Source organism: Argopecten irradians, chromosome 4 (assembly GCF_041381155.1).
Source record: "Argopecten irradians isolate NY chromosome 4, Ai_NY, whole genome shotgun sequence".
Classification (NCBI taxonomy): Eukaryota; Metazoa; Mollusca; class Bivalvia; order Pectinida; family Pectinidae; genus Argopecten; species Argopecten irradians.
In genome coordinates this window covers 8,272,650-8,293,862 of record NC_091137.1, presented here as the reverse complement: position 1 = coordinate 8,293,862, position 21,213 = coordinate 8,272,650, and the positions used below count along the sequence as shown (strand labels likewise).

General features: G+C 34.3%; 1 protein-coding gene across 3 annotated transcripts in view; it reads right to left on the bottom strand.

The window, feature by feature from the left end:
- Window positions 1-21,213, bottom strand: part of LOC138320503 (sonic hedgehog protein-like) — a 94,029-nt gene that overhangs the window by 55,217 nt on the left and 17,599 nt on the right. The window contains exon 1 of one of the 3 annotated variants that reach the window (XM_069263496.1): window positions 19,221-19,492. The exons of 1 other annotated variant lie outside the window; for it this stretch is intronic. The gene's annotated coding sequence lies outside the window, so the exon portion shown is untranslated. Of the gene's footprint in view, window positions 1-12,105; window positions 12,229-19,220; window positions 19,493-21,213 lie in introns of those variants that run through there. One more of the 3 variants, XM_069263498.1, reaches the window with a different exon arrangement.

The following is a 21,213-nucleotide window of genomic DNA, read 5'->3' as shown; positions in this document are numbered from 1 at the left end:
CACTTTAAAATCATGAAATAAATTTTTTTTTCGTATTGGTCCTTAAATAGCTAATGAAGTATCTTAATTGGGATAATTCATTTTTGTTCGTGCGGCCAAAACGTCATATCAATTGGATCACAATACCATTGTATTAAAAGTGTTTATCAAAACATCTAAAATTATTTTTCTTCTACAAAAAAAGCCGTCTTACAAACACTTCCCATTTAAGGTAATTTGCTATTGAGAGATAGTAAATGTTAATTTCCAGTTAGGGTGTATTTAGAGTGTAAACAAAATTACAGTCGTTAATATCTAGAAAGTTTTGTCAACATAAAAGTCGATGTGAATAGGGTAAGAGTGCCCTATGAATCGATGTTTATATTCAGTTAATTTTGTTAGACAATGAGTCGATTTTGATATCTAGGTTTTTGTCTAGCTAGTAACTGAGCGAAATGGTCGATGTTTATATCTAGATAGTATGTCAGGCAAATAGTCCATGTTCATATCGTTTATACCTAGTTACTTTGTAAGCGAAATAGTCGATGTTTTATATCTAGTTAGTTTGTGAGCGAAATAGTCGATGTTTATATTTAGTTAGTTTATGAGCGAAATAGTCGATGTTTATATTTAGTTAGTATGTCAGACAAATAGTTGATGTTTATATCTAGTTAGTTTTTCAGACAAATAGTCGATGTTTATATCTAATTAGTATGTCAGACAAATAATCGATGTTTATATCTAGTTAGTGTGTCAGACAAATAGTCGATGTTTATATCTAGTTAGTATGTCAGACAAATAGTCGATTTTTATATCTAGTTAGTATGTCAGACAAATAGTCGATGTTTATATCTAGTTAGTATGTCAGACAAATAGTCGATGTTTATATCTAGTTAGCTTGTAAGCGAAATAGTCGATGTTCATATCTAGTTAGTGTTTCACCCCAATAAGCGATGACAGACTTAGGGCCCCGTGACCTCGTAGATACGGTCTGTAGACCTTAATGACTACATACCTATACCTACATAGACACCAAACTCGGCAGGCTTAACTCCAAACTATAATAGCATGTAATACCCCAATAGCTATGACAAATACTGAAATAAGCATTTGTATGCATGATTCATTTTTTATAAATTAAACTCTTTTGAATATGTTTTTGTTTACACAAACAACAGTGATGTACAATTCTGTCTGATTGTCCGTTTGTGAAGCTGAGCACACCTGGCGCGGCTTTCGGTACCCCTCAGTCTGTACATGTATGTGATATCTGGGTAAGTAAACACGTGTTAATTGCCTTCATTAGAAACTTTTATGTGACAATTGATCGTAAACTGTCTCCACATTTTCTATGAGATTGTATCGGTACCTTGTGTGTAGGCTAACATTCCCTCCACTGACATTTAAGGTTCTTTAACATTTCTGATTTTTACGCTAACAATGTATCGCTGTGATTACTGGTCTCCCCACCAGCTTTTATTACATACCTTTTAGATGTGTATCATGTTCAATGTTATTAGACATTTCCTCATTTAATTACTTTAGTTTCCCCGCGAGATAAAAACCTAAGTCTTCTACGTCACAACTTTACCATCCGTCACTCGATATAAACATTAACTTACAATCGGTGATTATAAAGGCAACAGGATAAAGGTTCTGTGTATCTAGTTTTTATATAAAATATTAATTGTAAAACAGGTAATAAAATGTATATGGTTTGCAGTGCAACACACCGGTACATGATGAAACATATCTTTATATTATGCCATAATAGTATAACTGTGAAAATCAAGCCAAAACATTTGCTTTGTTTTTATACACGTGTTTAATAATCTATTTTCTGCCTCTAAATATAATATATTTATTGTACATTTGCTGCAAGGATAATGTGTATTATCAAAACCCATAGGGAAATCAAACAAATTCTTTCATTGTACCTGCATTGGATTTGCTAATGTTAATGTGATACAGGTATACAATGAATAGCCTACCATGATGTTTTCTCATGAGGATTAGACGTTTAATTACTAGTACATGTACATATCGTAAGCAATACGTATACCATTCACATATTTTATATATGTCAGAGTTTTTTGTTTTCACTACCTGGATTTTGTTTTCAAAATATCATTAATTGAAGTCTTTTTTTATTTCATTGTTTATATGAAGAATCAAAAAATGGAATGATATGTTGAAATGAAAATGTTTTCCAGTCACCATGATATAGCGACGAGACGACCGACGTGATAAACTATTACTAGTTGTGATTGGTCCAGCAGATGCGGAGATGCTACAAAGAAGGATAACTCTGACGGACTTTGTCATCACATCAGTCAATTTCGACAAAAGCAGTGGAAATTCTTAATAGTGCTTAACCCTCGAAAACACGAGTTTAAATACTAGTGTAGAAGAAATAAGGCCCTGAACAGTTCATACATAACATCAATTGTTATACCATTACAATCAATTTGTAAACTTTGTCGTTAGATACTTCTCTTTGTAGAAACAAATATATGTAATTGACATGATATCGCATTGTTAATTAGACAACTTAGGATGTTGTATACAGTTGTACATTGTATTTGAATGTAGAAGTTTTCAATATCTTTTAGAAACATTAACATTGCAAATATGTACTATTGTAGTGAAAAATTGCACTTTTACTCCGCAACATCATATATAAAATCAAATATTAATGTAATATTACCATGCAAATCATTAGTAATAATACAGAGTTTTACAAAAGCCTTTATTTGAAACCGCAATGTACTATTTCAATATATGTATTACAATATTATAAGACTTTAACATGTTCTGTTAAGCAATATATGGAGAAAAGAAACTATGTTAATACTTGTACATTGTATTCAAATAACACTTCTATTCTTACATCATCTACAGATAACTGTTGTTTGACAAATGAAATGTGATAGGCCAAAAGAACCAGTATGATGTCTGATCCATACTAACTTTCATCATATACCAGACCATATTGATGATTACTATCAGTTTGGTGAATACGGGATACGGAATAACTAGAATAAATATTGGAAGATGTTATAGGCCTTCGTAAGATTTTGTCAATTAAATTATCAAAAATGTTGTAGCTATATATGCCAACTTAATTATGATGATATAATTGATGTATTAATTGAACAAAAGTAATGTTAAGTTAATAATTTTTAAAAACCAGAGTCTCATCATTTTACAGTGACTTTTTATGAAATTGAATTAAACTGTCAATGACAGGGGCACATTGATTCTAAACATGAAATTGATGTTAAAAATATGTTTTATAAAGAAACGTGTAATATATCGTTGTCAATACTTCCCGAATACTCGATTTTTTTAACATTTTGTTAATAAATAATTAACAAATGATTAATTAATATATGATTAAACATGAATTATACTAGAGTATTTCCATGGTACGTATGTCTATAAGGCATTAGACAAGTTAAACAGTTCTAGCGATGTCCATATGGTCAACACAGAAAAATGGGACTAAGACCCACACACCTGTGGCGGTTACAAAGAAATCGGTAGTGTCAGTTCGTACGTCAGTCCACAAAGTTTTGGGCACCTTTCACAAAGTACCTGTCCATACACATCTGCCCAACAAAGGCCATGCCTTCCAGAAAAATCAATTATCTTGCTTATAGCTACACAGGACAAAATAAGTTAGCCTAATTATCATTTAACTCCACTGCTTTTGCAGGGGATCAGTAAATCAGAAGATAACATTATTGTCAATAGTAAGTGAAATCGCATAGCGTATAATATGACAATTTGACGAGCGGGTATTTGAGGTGCGTTCTCAAACTTTTGTGGTGAGCACGAACGAGGGGAGTATTTGATTTGTTCAAATAGGTAAGGGGGAAATCTTTTTCGTAAATCAATATAGAGATCAGTTCGAATCGTTAGTGGTTAAAAAATCTAGGCCAGAAAAGATAAACGATGACAATAGCTGATAGGATGAAAGTGAAGAAACAGAATGATCTATCGAGAGCACGCAGCCAGAATGTAACATTATGTAAGAGTACGACAAGAAAGTGACTACTGGGAATTACTTCATTAAAATACATTTCAATGTTATGTAGTAACCATTTTCTTCATACACTGATCTGCTATCATGTGGCAGTACAATACAGCCGATACGAATATAAAAGGGTAATATATGAATAATTTCGCGAATTTTAGCGACGAGAATATGCCGTCAATTTGTATACATGTTGAATGTATATAATTTCATTTTTTTAAATCGCACAACGTTCATGAAACAAAAATGAAATAAAATAAAATAAAAAAAAACAAAAAAAAAAACCATTACAACATAAAAACAAATTCTATGTGTTAATCCATGTTAATAATTAGCGTTCATTTTTCTGTTTCGGGAAATGACGTAATGATAGTCAACTACTGCGCGATGACTATATGCTTAAGCTTTTGTACCGGAAGAATTGACACATTTATGCATCATAATCAAAGTGCACTTGAAATGGTTAATAAAACTGTATTCAATACCATATTTCAATTAATTGGAAATCTGTAGAACGATTTTATCTATATTTTACCCCCTGTTAGGAGTATTTTCGTTTTAATAATTACCAAATCTACCTTGGCCACGATCAGCATGATGTTGGACAGGTATCAATCTCAAGTAGTGAAGCGTAACGTAGAGTATTGTAGTGGAGCGTAATTACAAGTCTAAGTTTAATAAGATTGGACGGGTATTTGAATGTTTTATATAATTGTTAGTCCCTCGGTAGAGTATCAAGGGTATTTGTCATGTTTGTACATATTCAATGTCAATTCGGTCAGATCATCGTCTTCGGCAGATAACGTTGCCTTACTTTACATATCGCTTATCATCATTTTACAGACATTTATGATCCATGCGACCATTGTTCGTTAACACAGTATACCACGACATACTCGCATATTTAGACAGCTAGTCAATGAATTTAAAACGAACGTACCGGCGCTCATACGCTGTATCTATATGGACCTCATCACTGTGACTTTTTTAATCATATACAGTTTTCTACCTTTTCTAACTATAATATAAGTGCTGTTTTTTCATATTTTTATTTTGAATATAAATAAATTTGTTTATGATACATCATTACTAAATACATAAATCAAGGTTATAACGATTATCAAAGGTAACATCGTAGAGTTATCAAACTATTTATAGCATTTTACTCGACCTTCGAAAAAGTAAAACTTAAAAGAATGCGTGAAATGAAAGCAGCATGTGTAGAGTAACTTCTTGATACAATTAGAATACTCTTTTCTGCACGATTTTCTTTTATATACCCTTGTCATCTGAAAGCAGTTGGCCAGTGAGCTTTAGATGTACTAGGATTCAATATAACTTTTGTTTGTTTCATCACATCCAGAAATGGACAATAAAGGTATAATAATGATATGCAATTTGTTTGCTTATCCACCTAACATTAAGTGATACGGCACTTGTGAAAGAGAGTTGACTTCAGTTTCAATTTTGGCACAGACTACTTTATATGTTACATAAAGTCATAGATGTTGATTACAGCGTATGTTACATCACGAAAAGAAAATTACATGTTTTTAATTTCTATATTTAAAAATGAACATAACTCATAAAGAAAAGTTACGTTATATTACTGAATGATTTCATGCCATGTCTTTAAAGTCAAACGTCAAAATAGAACAAGAGATTCGTAAATTTGCATTAATTTTTCATGTTGTATCTATTTAGCGACATGTTTCACAGCGAGTTTGCATAATTTGATATGTATTTGTGAATGTCTTTCCTGTTTATTTATATTATTTTCATGATATAAAAAGTTATCTCTTTTACCAACTTAATTTGCAGAACTGATTCTTAAATAGTTTCCGCCCTTCTTTAATAAAACAATCACAACAACTACATTTCCTAAAAAAGTAATATTCCCTGAGAATGTGAAATCCATGATGCTGTAACATTGATCCGAAATACGATGCTGACGGACGTAAGACTGGAACATGAAGGTGCCCGATATCGTTATATACTAACAATGAGTGTAGACCATGCCGGCCGTGACCGGCGCAGATTTACCTAGTAACAACTACAGGCGTCATTCCTCGGTAATAAACGTTCATAAATGTTAGCATATAAAATCCCTCAAGTCAGAGATTTAGTTTGAGTTTTATTTCATTCCAGTAATTTAATTTGAAAGCCAGAAATTTCGACCCCGATTACTTTGCTGTTCTGGAGAGGTGTGACGAAGAACGCTCTTTCGTTGTCACACAAGCGTATAGCCACGGTAAAATTGCCGTGTTAGGTAGCTATTGTTAAAAGTATCCCGTCGGCCTATTTGTATGTATTTATTTATTCACTGTAGAGAAGAACGTTCAAGTTTGAGTTTTCAATTTCATCGCAAATAAACAGCAGCAGGACAGCGTCGATATGAAATAAATTAGTTACTGCAATCTGGATGTTATTTAGGCAAGTGTCACACGAAAAATGTCCGCCATGAACTTGACAGAACTATTTCTCACAGTCAGACGTATAGAGCTTCTCACCAAACCTTTTAATTACCATCCAGGTATCAAAATAAGATACCACTTAAATATAATCCACACGCAAAATTCTGAATTTTACACTCAACTGCTTGTACATTCGAGTCAAGAAGTAAATTGCCTACTATCATTCAAGAGTCAACTCGATTATTTTATTTTACAATGTGATGTTTATTGGAATCGCAATTTATTTTCTGTTGTTTACACTAAATTAAAATTATATAAATACTTTTTCATAAGATATATTTGTATAACTCAATATTTAAAGATGCACAGAATTGTTTGCAACTGATAAAATTTGCTTGTAAAAGCAATACAAACCGTTGTTACAAACTTACTTTCTTTGCTATTTTACCGTTGAAAACCCACAGTTTTATCGTTAAAAGAGCCAATCGATTAATAAATGTCTACAAATAATGGTATTTTCTCTTTATTTTATTGCTTGATAACAACAATTTACAACACATTTTACGTTCAGTTTCTTATTGAATTTCTCTCCATGCAGAAGGAGTAATTTTTTACGTCCACATGTACACGACGCATTTACCACGGAGGAGATAATATCTGTGATTTTAAATGTCGATTTCAATGTCTATAAAAGTCTAAACCGTTTATGTATGAGTCTAACCACTATTTTGCAATCCTTTGCTTTATCTGATCGTAAAACTGACAAGCGAGGACCACAAAAATGTTATTTCTAAACTTCCCTACACAGTTTGTCCGCTGTCGTACATTAATAAAACACGAGTAATGATTATCAACAAAACAATGAAAAAGTTGAACCGAACATTCACAAAATTATCGTAATATTACACACTACGCTAATATTACAAAACAACCAAGTTTCATCTTAATTCGTGGTATAACGACACCAGATGGTTTCTCGACTGTTTTCGAATTTTGACACTCGGGTCATCTGGCCTGCGCATGGGTACATTTAAGATACAAGGAAAGATAACATGAAAAAGACCACTCACATGAGATCTTACAACTGAAAACAATGGTCGAACAAACTTGTCACACAATCAGAACAACCTCTGTGTGAATAAGCTGTAAATTTCAATAGAGAAACGTGTAGGGCATGTAGCTTTCCGGTAGGAGCTTTTAAAGACCAACACCACACGGATATAGAACTCAGCAACTCGATAGGCTTGTGGAAAACACCAACGGCTTGTGTTTAGACTTGGGAAAATTAGACTGAGGAGTCATCCGAATCCACAGTGGAAAACATAATTGTGCAACCCCTCCCCTAGATAAACAGATACACCAAGGTACTTTAGTATGACAAAAATAACAAACACCTGTGTTTCTGTCAATCTAATCACAGGTGTGGTTTGTAGTTAAGTATCGACAATTAACATCTAATACATTCGACATTTATCACTGTGCTAAAACCTAGATATACTACCCTTATCCCCAAACCATTAAGAGTAATTAGTACTCAATCCTACCATCAAGCATCAGCGTTACAGCATTAATCACAGTACTCATAATCATCACAACTACTGCCTAACATTTGTTAGTGCAGCTCTTTTCGTTTTGTTTTCCTTCTAATAAATGAAAGAATGACTGTTAATAAATGAAATAGCGGGCCTAAAATGCCATCAGAGCACCAAACGCTGTACTTTTTATTGTCAACAAAACAGTGATCTTTGAGTTATGTATATAAAGAAGGCTGTGATAGCAATCAGCAGTAGGATTGGTAGAAAGAATGGGTAATGGGTGGTCTGGGTACATCACCACATTGGTATACATCTCTAATTAATAGGTAAAGTCTGTAGATAACAATCTCCGCTCATATCTTATGTACTATTGTCAATCAAACACACTCCGCCACCGACCTTCAGCGTAATCGGCAAACGTAGCTTGTTCGCCGTAATGTAATTATTATAAAGATACAACGATTTCGATTTCACGTCTAGATTGTGTTCCTTTGTTGTAACCTTAACGGGAATACATATTTACAACACTAGTTTAGTAGATCAAGCTATGCGATATGTAATGATTGGACTGATGTTTAGGTTAACATTCTAGGGAAAATACCCGTCATTGCCTAATGAATTCCGTTAATTATTCATGACGTTCGAATGTACTGTACGATAATCTAACAACGATATTGCATCATTTTTTTCCGAGTGGATTTTTTCATTCTTCCTCCGTGAGCATTAAATCGAATCTGATAAATGATCCGGGCACAGTCACCAAATATCTTTGCACATATATATAGATGAATACATCACAGCTTTATAGACATCCATGTGTCTACATATTACAATACACAATAATCGTAAGAATCAGACATTTTCAGGTTACTAGTGTCAGGTACGTACCACATGTATACAACTAACCTAAAGTATTTAGGATGTAGGTGGTACCCATAAAGAAGTTCGTTTTACGGTTCATGTTTTAGACAGAAAACATTTTATATATGATATTCTGACTATACCTCAATAAGTCAATCTTCCTTTTAACAAGCATTCGTATCGAAATAAATATATGTGTTACCATCTCATAACTAAAAATGACATTGCCGTTTGTAAAATCGTCATTGATTGGCTGAAATAACGAAGCAATGCTTTCATGAAAAAACTTGTCTCCAGAAATTTTGAATTTCAGAGGTTTAGATTGAATTATAAGGATTAACTTGCATATATTTTGTACTCTTATCATAAAGCATAACACGGTTTATTAAGAGTTACTAAATTGTTATGTCATTTCATTACTAAATAAGGCATTTGTTATGTCATGCAAAACTCTCAAATTATAATGAAACTAATCCTATTCTTTATGGATAACTAACTCCACCACTACCTACGGCATCAAGTTTAGCACTAAATAAATATGGCTTCACAACATTATGATATCAGTCAAGACTTCAATTCTACATTGCTATATTTATACCGAAGCTGTGTTGTTCCGATTTTTGCACGCATTGTGTTACAGTTTAATACGAGATTCTCCTGAATTGAATGTAAATCATCCAAAATTATTCATTTTACTCGTGACCTTAACACCAATGCAACCTCTACAACTTCTACGTAAACATACTGGGTATATCCACCTTACAAGCTACACATCACAAACACTAGCGAATGAAGGCGTTGTCTTCTGACGGACTATTAAGAGACAATTAATACCAGAAAAAGGTGTTATATATAGCAAATGTTGTTTTAATTCAAATGATGCCGAGTAACACCCATGTATTGTAAGCTCAAAACATTCCCTTTGATATTTTATGTCATTGCAATGCTATTTACCCAACCCAATGACGTGATATGTGTAAACTGAATATATATCCGGTAATCTATTGCTTCACTACCACATTTACATCAAATATCAAACACGACAAAACATCTAGACGTCACCACATTATTTGTCGACGTCACCATATTTGGATGGGGTTTATCGTCGGCGACCAGGCCCCGATTTACGTCACCATATTTGGATGGGGTGAATCGTCGGCGACCAGGCTCCGATTTCTCCAAACAACCTAGGATCATGAAACCTTCTTTGACTCAAGCTTTCGCTTAGCCAATAAAAATGACTTAACTTTTTGTAATGTCATCTGCCATTGACATCTTAAGACTGCTTTAGGTTAAGGACTATTTCATGCTTTTGGGGCCAGGTAGTACAATCGGTAGATATTTCATCTAGTTTTCTTGGGTTTTAGGTTCGAACCACAGTCAAGTCGTGCAGTTGCCCCCTCCTACTACATTAGTAAGACGCGATTTATGTCCTGCTCAACACTGCCAATAAAGAACGCTCAAGATTCTAAGTCAAGATATTGTAGGGACAGTAACAGGATTAAAATACAAGGTGATTAGACGAACAAAACGCTCGAATATAAAACGAATATTGGGAAATATTTACAATCCGGCGAATGTTTTTTGACAGAAGCGATATCCAGTAATACACAAATCAAGATACAATAAACACGAATATATAGGAAATAGCATTAAAACATCACGAGAACACCCAATATATATATAGAGAATGCATAAGAGGACATTCTGAAAACGGAAGTTGGAATATTTTACCAGAAGGGGAAGATTTGTAGCAGGTGGTACTTTAACGGAGGCACAGAGTATACAAAACTGAACTTCGACCTACACTATTCACCTGTTATTGTTACACATATACAAAACTGAAATTTAATGAACTAATTATTTTTGATACACTGACATTTGTCACACCAATATCGGGAATATTATTATTATATACAAGTATTTCGTTTTGAAACAATTTAGTATTCCTTTCCTTAGATAGAATAATAAAAGTTCCTGCTAAATGAAGTAACAAATGACTGTACTTGTAGAGGTTTAAATTAATCTTATATATACATATACTCACCAAAACATTACGGGTTTCGTAGAAACAAAATGTTCGACTGGATATTGAAATAAAAGGTCCATATTTACGTATGACATTTGCCCTTGTTAAGTGACGGAATAAACTGGTCCTTTCGACAGCAAGGTTTGTGATAAGCTGGAGGAGTGACAAGCTTATTTTACCTTAAATCTCAGTTAACATAATGACCATTCGTATCATTGTGGAAACTTTAACATGATTTTCAGCCGTTTGGTGCTCCTACAAAGCGATACTTGTGATACAGTCATTAATGTACGACAGTTTCTCCTTGATGAGGCAGGTGTCTACCATAAAATCGCCCAGTTCCGATGACTAGGTGTGAAATACACCAATAAATGGCCTACTCATCAATGTCAGCGATAATAAGGGAGACTATGTCAGTCTTACTAACGTGCCCCGACTAAACTGGGGCACAATTCAACAACGGGGCTGCAATAAAAAGCAATGCGGCGAAGTTACCGGTATATTGCCATAGTATACATAGGAAGTACTAAAAAAGGGCTGCTCGAAGTACATTATCATTTTAATAAAGATGCTCCATCGATGACAGAGCATAAACGATACGCATCATTTGAACAATAATTGGTTTTTAGTAGTCAATATATACATGTATGTCTAATTAATACAAAATTATATAAAATAATTTTCGTTTTTGGTGCATGCGCAATTAGTACTTCATTGCATTGAGTCCATAGTGTCACGGATTTTTTTTCATATTGAAGTAAAAAGGGAAGTTCAAACTTTTTAATGGCGGTATTGGTGTAAAGTTAGTAAAGTTTGCAGCTGAAGAAAATTACTAAATCACCTGTTGCTGTTTTTGATAGAGAGCAAAATACCATTTGTAGAGCATCTTTAAATGAAAAAACATGCTAACATTCGATTGGGTTTTTTTTCTGTTGATCATAAAGTCCGGGTTTTTTTTGTATTTCATAAATTCATTATTCCTAATTGTACCCAGACTGTAATACGTATAGTTTTTTTATACAGATATGCCGATTTGATCATTTTCGTCTAAGCCGTTGGGATGGGAGCAAACATTAAGAAGCAGTTTTCTCTCAAAGAAATAACGTCATAATAAATACCCGATCACAAGAGTAGACAACTCGAATCAAAGAAACGGCGGAAGAACATAGTAAAATTTCAAAGTATCTCAATTCAGAAAGCTCTGATAGGAACCTCTCAGTGGTCAACATTGTCCAAAGCAGCACTTACCTTCAGACTCCTGTTCAGCACAGCGATCTCGTCAGTTTGATTTATCACGTGTTACATTTGAAACATGGTCCCCAGAAAAAGGGATCAAAACGAATTTACTCAAACAGACATTGCATGGTTACAGTTGTAAGACATATGAAATGTGCAGCTGCATTGCCTCAGCATACCACATGTATGGTCAACTGTGTCTACAAACGTATTATATAACAAGACAGCGATATGCACATTTTGATAATATTTCCCGATTTTCTAGGCCGGTAATTATGCATTCTAAACGTTAATACCTTTTTATGGTTTTGGTCAAGTAAGGAAGAGAATAGTGTTTGTTTATCGCTAAAGCAACGAAAGTATATTTCATATGAAATCTACGTTATGCATAAAAAAGAAATGATATTTGCTCCAATTTACAATCAAGCTTATAATGCTTCCTCAATTTCTAAACGAGGTTAGTATCGTACCTACTAGGTTACATCAGAGCAGCTTACTGTCTTTCCCTTGTCGTTAGTTAGGATGTACTGTAGTAATAGATGGGTAACGTATCGGGTGACTGTTATATAGATATGGTATACCATCGGGGCAGGTGCACGCTAAGACCTACCCAGGTTGGTGATGGAGCCCCCCTACCGAAAGATGACAGCGTCAAGAGTAGGTCAAAGACGAGAGCCGGGTAGGAGGGAGGAGATATAACACATACTCGTATGCTAAGTGCTATTAGGTTTTATATGCTGGTATCAAATCAGCTAAATCTATTTTGCAAATGAGAAAACACATGCAGCCTATTCTTAAAGAGGGAGAATTACACAAATGATCCAACCGGGGCGTGGATGCCGTGTCATAGCTGACAGACTGAGGTGTTGATAAGTTCATAGGGAGGATGGCATGTCATCACGAGAGTAACAGAGGACGTATACCTCACGAGCGCTTTGGGTAGGATTATCAGACCACCCAGGGTACTTTCGAACGCCCTACTGGGGCAAAATGGCTGATACAGATGGACCAAAGTAGGCATATAGCGGATGTAGCTGCCATATTGATTTAAAATGTCGGCCCGATTCCCAGGCACATGAGATTCGTACCAGGTCCACTACTGAAAATCTTTACAAGACATACTCTAGATGTTAAAAAAAAGTATTTTCCGAGAAAAAAATCATGGCCCCTTTAAGCTTAAGCGTGGCCAAAGTTTACACTGGATCAGCCGGTTCGTATAATATCTTTAAATTGTCCCTGCGCCCAACAAATAATTAAACCTTTTCTATAGTGCATCACAAACCCATCCAAATGTAAGGCAATGGAGAGGTGACATCAGAGCACATTGAAATATAAGACTTGTTGTGTATGATTACAAAACTGAAAACTGATACAATGTTTATTTTTCTTTAAACCAACAAAGGTCAAAGACAAACGGTTAATCGTACAAATTAGTATAGATTGCGTTATAAACACAGCTTTGATAAAAACCTGGCGATTCAGTTGCACGTTGCTATAACATGTCGCCGGTGTGACAGATGTTGTCTTGTAAAGCATATGTAAATGGCTTTAAACAAGCCACAAACAGATAGTAGACGCTAAATATGTGTGTCTTATAGGGACATTGATACTGTTGAGGACTAAACACGATATTGTCAGTGACATAATGAGCTGCATCGGAATATCGACATTGATATAAGCGGCCCAACCAAAACAAGGAAGCATTGTGGTATCGTATTAAAGGCCATAAATCGCCGAAGCGTTTGAAAGGTTCACACCCCCTATTTCAACCCTATTACATGCATATCCCGGGTATTGTTTACAGGCTTGTTAAACACACGATAATTAAATAGATGTTCATGTGAATCGATGGGAATCTCCTCTGATCAAACGACCGAGTGTTGAGGTCATCAACATATCAACGGAAATCACTGGTCAAAAAATGTTGAATTACCTTTGGAGCAAGTCTTTGAGGTGAAGATAAGATAGTGCTGGTTGTCCAAAGAGGGTTAAAACCGAATAGATATCGATCTGAACAGTCATAAATATAGATCGGTTAGCCAAGGTGCAATTAAGAATAGAATAACGTTGACGCTTGGTCTCTAAAATAGATAAAAAAGAGGTCGGTGCGGGGTCGAAATATAATAATGTAATAGGTTGAGTAAGGATACTGTTGGAGTTAATCACACATCCACTGCCTGCTAAAGTCTACATATGATGCTAATCATCAAACCACTACCTGTATTTGATGTTCCTCGTAGCAAACTATTTCACTCATTCATTAAAATGCAGACGTCGACCGATTAATTGAATTAATTGTGGTATTTACAAGTGCAGGCCGTGACAAGCTATCATGATTTTACGGATAACGCTCTAAAAATATAAATAAATAAAAAAAAGAAATAATGCAAACGCAACATATTTTTTTCAAAACTAGATCATTAAAAAAGTAGTGCATAGAACACTTAATTGTCTCTCAATGTGTGCAGATATTGCAGATATATGGAGATTGTTTTAGTGTTTCTATATACAGATACATTTGATCAGAGGTAATATGCTTTGGTCTCGAAATAATGCCTATACAAGGGATTATGCTATCTTAACACTAACAAATATAAAATGATTTATGTGACATATAGCACGATTTGATCACAGTTGTTCTTACAGAAATGGCGGGCTTGTTAGGAATTCATATACAGGGAGGTTCAATAAATTAATACATGACATCAAAAATACCCTCTCCTTTAATCCAAGGGTCAAAATTTGTGTATATTGATGTTATTGAACACAGATAGATCCTAAAAAAATTGAGAGCGATAATGAGGATTTGTTTTGCTAGTACAGATCACAATATTGATATCAATTTATATGGAATGATCTTACAAAAATGGCTGAGGCACTTATTAGGATACGATTGTACCAGTTAAGGGATAGCATAAGGAAACATGCAAAGAGAACTATTATGTTTTGGAACATTCAGAAACCTGAAACACTCTTCGATACACATTGTAAACGACTTAATATGAAATGTCAGTGGGAAAGAGGAAATATACTCAGAGTAGAAGCAAAGGAAAAAAGCAAGACAGAGAAGAAGGTAATTTTATATACGGAGTCTGCGAGCCGTCCGTCTAGAGAGAAGCAATGACCAAATACAACATTGTCATAAAAAACCTTAAAATATTAAAAAATGAGTCGAGAGAAACTTACACAATATACAAATTTAAACTACATGTCAACCACAATATTCAAGATATGGACATAGAGGCAACTCTGTCTGCGTCCATCAACTAACTATATAATTAACTGTATAACGAATTGTAAACCTAACTTTATAACTAAAAATATAACTATATAACTAACTATGTAACTAACTATATAATTGTATAAGACAGCTGTAATATGAGTGTAGTACAGATGACCTTTAAATGACCCATTGAGAATACTAGAGAATTTGATCAAATTAGTATACACATACATTAGCGTGGTGCTAGGCTTAATACAAGGAAAAGGAGGTCTTTCACGATTATCCACCAGATGCAACTACCTATGTAGTTGAACTACTCATAAAACTCCAAATGAGTATAACTGTAATAGGTGATCGAATCCGGATGGGTCGACAATCAATAGAGGTTGAAATAGAAACATGAAAAAAAAAACGAAAAATAAATCGTTAATTTGCTTCGTAGCCATGACAAGAGTATTTTCCTGAGAAAAAGAGTATTAAAATCCTATTAAAGAATAAAAAGCGTAGACACACTACATATAACATTTGATTTTATGATTATTTTACGAGAGAAAAGGAAACGTTCGTTTTCATATACCCGATATCAGAGCTGTCACTTCATTCATAAAGGTGTCAGGCTAACACTGGTGAAATAGTCGCGGACTAGCGGACCATGTAAGGGTATAACTAAAGCAAATTTAATTATGATGTCCCGTTTTTGAAATTTCAGTTACTTCTACCCCCGAGATGATTTATAATGGTATCATATTCCACACAGGTATAACATTATAGAGAGCCAAACAGCAGATTTTTTTCGGAAATCGGGTAATTTCTCCTTTTCTCCCTGGCCACTTTGATGTATTGGAAACATGGGTTAATCTTGATCGCTCGTAAAACACGGAACAATAGAACTAATTTACATACTGTTATAAAAACCTTGTTTTTGTAATTTATTGTATATGTTTTAGATGGTATCACCAATAAGGTCTACAAAGTTACTCATCTGTTCCCTGTCAACCACTGTATGACTAGGTACGTTACACCTAGTGACCAGAAACCATCAGAGGGCGTCAGAAATACCAAAACTATCATCAGAACGCCTACAACTCAAATATATCTATGTACTGCACTTGGATTAATCATCTGTTATTTAAAATCACACATGTAACTTTCCCATAGAAGTTATTAATCGGGTACGACTATAAGATAACTGCTGTTACTCTTCGTATTAAGATTTCAAATAGGGGAAATCATAATAAAATTAAACTGTCATATCACTTAGGATGTAAAACACCACACAATATTGAGGATGCAGGAGAGTTCCTATCAAGAAATGAAATTTATCACCCACATCATAAACCAAGAGCGTATATTTTTGTTGGTAGTAGGTTTATAAAGTTCGAAAAATCATGACATGATATAAGGTTTGTGATCATACTACTATAACATGCTAATATTGGAGTTCGATTAAGAACGTCCCTTAAAATTTCACTAGTGCTAAAACCAAACATCTTACTTCATGAAACGATTTGAGTTTAGCAAGCCCGGATATACATTCATACTGTCAGTACGTCAACATGTCGATTTTCCACCAGGTTGAAAACGAATAAAGACCAAAAATCATAATGATGATTCTAGTGAATTGAGAATATAGAATTAACCCAAAACACTTGTCACCGTGAGTGTGAAATGCTGAAGAATTTGTATAGATTGTACCCGAGGATGGCAATTTGTACATATCCCCTTACACCATGATTATTTTATAGTAAGAGAATACCTTCTGAATTCCAAGTAAGGTTTGCAGGCCTACAATTACGGGGTGTACGGTAAAGCCACCAAGAGGAGGCTCCGAGACACTGATCAGGGGTCAATCATCACAATCTCACGTGAACATGCACAGTCAATGTGTATTTATTTGTCAGTCAGCGGGTTGTGACCTTTAACCTAAACAGGTTCACTGAGTTGGTAATTGAAGGTATACCTTCGCTTGTAAAGAAAACGTAGACAGAACTGATTTGAGCGTTTGACTTTTAGAGCCTTCCTTTGTTCGAAACAAGTATGTCCATGGCAATGACAGAAATGTAGACCTAGAGCCTAGGCAATTCCATTTTATCGGTTGGTGACCTCAGGGATTAATTTTGATATCCTCATCTTAGCTAAATATAAATACTGTGATTGATGGATATGCTGAACCGATTCAGGATTTGCTCATCAAGAAAACTGATCACATCGAAGAACATCTCAAACCATTGACATGCACATGTGTTTTCATAAGAATTCAATACATTCCAGGATAATAATATATTCAAGTTTATAATAACATTTAATGAAGAAAATGAATTTTAGAAATGTATTACAAGATCATTAAGAGTATGAAGAACGCAATTGTAGCTAAAATGACATACTCAAATAAATCAAAACTCATCAAAAGCAGTATCATCATTTCTATAGCCGCAAATAAGTTTACATCTAAAATAATATTAACGTATCGTTGTCACTGACAGGGGAGATAACCTTTGGAAAAGGGGAGATAACCCTACATACATAACGCTATTTCAGTGACATGTTTATCTGGGCGAATGTTTTCTTATCAATAAAAATAACTGTTAGATGAATCAGCTGATCCACGTAACCTGGTGTGACGTTCGGTATTAGGGTGGAGATAGATTGCTATCATTGACTCGGTAGGTACCCACAGTGATAACCGATAAAGTCGTTCTATAATTGTAACAATGGATATTGACCCTACCAATTAATACAGATCTATATCTTATAATTTTTGTGTTGTCATTTTAATACATATCTTATAGGGTAAAAAAGAGTTTAATTTGTATCTTTTCGTCTTTTAGTCAAATCAAAGACTAGACTTTTAGGGATCACAGAATGAATTTATGAAATCAATGAAGGTGATGTCTACAAATTTTTGCAACATAGAAAATACAACAGAAATAATTAGGAACATGGTTATATAAATTTCATATTTACAAAACAAACCAAAAAGTATAAATAACAATGCGTTTTCAGATATGAATATACTTTATGCTATTTAATTAAGGTGATTAACTTCAATGGAAAATAACCCAAGAAAACAATAGTATCAAAAACAATATATAGGGGCGAGATATAAAATATAAAATGGTGGTTTGACATATTATCACAAAACATCAGAATATATAAATTAAAAACCCCACATATACAACACAATCATTAAGATGGCACCCTTAATGCATATGTACTAAGATTGATCAAGAAACTGAATTGACGAAATATAAGATCTAGGGCTCGCTAAATATAAAACGAATATATTTCTATTTAAAGCCTACATAAAGGTCAGTATGCATGTGTCCAGATCAAAAACAAATCACATTAACCATGCCCGACATTAATTGCAGCATATACAAACAATGTGTGAGCTGCCACCCTTCAATAGCCTTGCTTTAGATATTCTTTACCTCTGATATATCAAACGGCAGGCTTTTTTTTCCTTTGCAGAGATTGACATTAAATTCAATTAAATATTTGAAATCTGAAAACATAACAGTACGCGAATAATTTGTCTATTCTTCTGTAAATGGGCCATGGAAGGGGTGTGCACATAAACTTGTAACTAGACCTACAATGACAATGATATGAAATACCACTGACTTGTATGAAACATAACGTCGGTATAATTCCCGGTTTGGATTACACAACATTATTTTTATATCCCATGAAGCTTATTTTGTTCTCCTTGGCGTTGCTATGGTTTATATTTTATATCCCATAATGATTTTAGTCTAAGCAACTCAATGTTGCTAAGGTTCGGTTGACTTTGCTCTACATTTCAAATACCCGTACATATAAATAATTAAATATATAACCTTTTTTTATTACACAATGTGTACGTATACATGCGCTAATGAGCATATTGGATAGGCACACTTACCGAAAGATGTAAGAGATTTGGGTATTTCCAAGGCACGAGTATATTCCTAGCTTTGCTTCCTGTCTCATACGGATATCAAACAGTTTGACAATGTTCACGTCATAATTACAGCACTTTGACCTTTGACCGGGCAGTTCTGTTACTACAGACCGCCATCACCTTGCTATGTCGTGGCGGACACAGGTCGACTCCACACACGTCCGAATACAAACAGACCATTTAAGGGATTCAGTTCGACAAGGAGGTTGACAGGCTGTACACAATCTACCTATCAGGCGATGGGTTAGGGTAAAAATGAAATCTGTCTGATGAAAGAGGTGGTTAAGATACCCTTCTGGTCAAAGTGTAAGGGTGGCTTCAAAGGAGCAGATTACTTCATTTCGTATTATCTGACAATGTATCAGTTTCTCAGCTCGATGTATCGCTTACGGGAACGTGTTTAAGTTTTACTATTGTTGCTTTTTGACAATAATGCAAACGATGACATATAGAGAGGCTTTCCTAACAATTGAATCCTCTGACGGTTTCAACTTATACGGCTACAGGGACCATATAAGTTGAGATTTTAATTTCCTTTTTAGTATCCAATTTTATATCTTATGAAAATGTAAAATGCTGAACGAGAGATATACAATACACAGTTCATAATCAAGTACCCGGATGGGAAGTGAGGTCATCAAAGTTTCATGATAGCTCACGTGTTAACTGATCCAATTGACATTACATTAAAATAGTAGGGAGCTTAGTTCGTGGGGCACATTGACGATTACTAAAAACTAACAACTTCAATTAGAAGTGGTTGTTGTAGGCCTTAATGAGTATACACTCAATATGATAGCAAAAACTAAGACTAAGTCTTACAAACTGTGACAAGAAACCATCACTACATATTATGAGCCATTTTGAATCAAATTTATATTTAGCACTTCAACTAACAGAATGCTGAAATTGTGTTGAAACAACATATAGCTTATATGGTCAAAATTATTTAACTATTTAACATCATCATCTAAATGAAAATAACAAAAGTCACAATGCCAAAAAAAATCCCATATTATTTTTCAAAACAGTCAACCAACTTGACATTTTCACTTAAGTCATTAAAAACAAGGTGTTCGTTATCAAACAACCATGCAATCTTAAAACGTCTTAAGAAAAAATCCAAATTACTTATAATTGTTTTCATATTATTATTTCAATAGAAATATTGCCATATGGACAAAACAACAAACACATATGAAACATGAGAACAAATTAACCATCTTTATAGCATGGGGAAACATTTTGCTAGTTTGAAGATTACACTTGGTATCGGGCTTTAGGTCAGGAGGACAAGCTATGAAATGTCACTTCATCCGGGTCAGATGACCTTCCAGAACTCCTACAATGAAAACGTAGGTGATAATATGTTCACACCATTGGTTACCAGAGACATTTCCATACAATCTGATTGAAAGAATTCATATTTGAATCATATGTAGTAAGTACCTGCAGATGTTGGATTGCGGCTTTTAAAGCTACTGACTCATTTCTGATAGACAAGGGCCAAGGTAGGTGTCGTACCTCTAACACAGGGTCTACACAGCAGGAAGTGGACGCTCTACAGCAATTACCCTGCCCTGAGTGACAGGAAACTAACACCTATGACAGAGGCAGGACAAACTATTCCTCATCCGGGTACTCAGACCTGGCTAATTCCTTAACCTGTCTCCGGTAAGCTCTATCCGGATTTGAAATATAAAAGTAGTTTAAGACTTTACACGGCTTCAACATGACAAACAACGTTATCTAGGCAGTGTTTAATGTAATTGCAATCAAAGTAGACTGCCTGATAAATCAAGGTCTCTTTGACTTTTGTTAGTATATATATTTCTGCAAATTTTTCCTATTGACGACAAAACAGTTACAAAAATGCTAACATATAATAGGGAAATTATTGTCTAAATGTGTTTTTTTTTAATTGCAAGGTAACTAAGTATATATTCTATACATA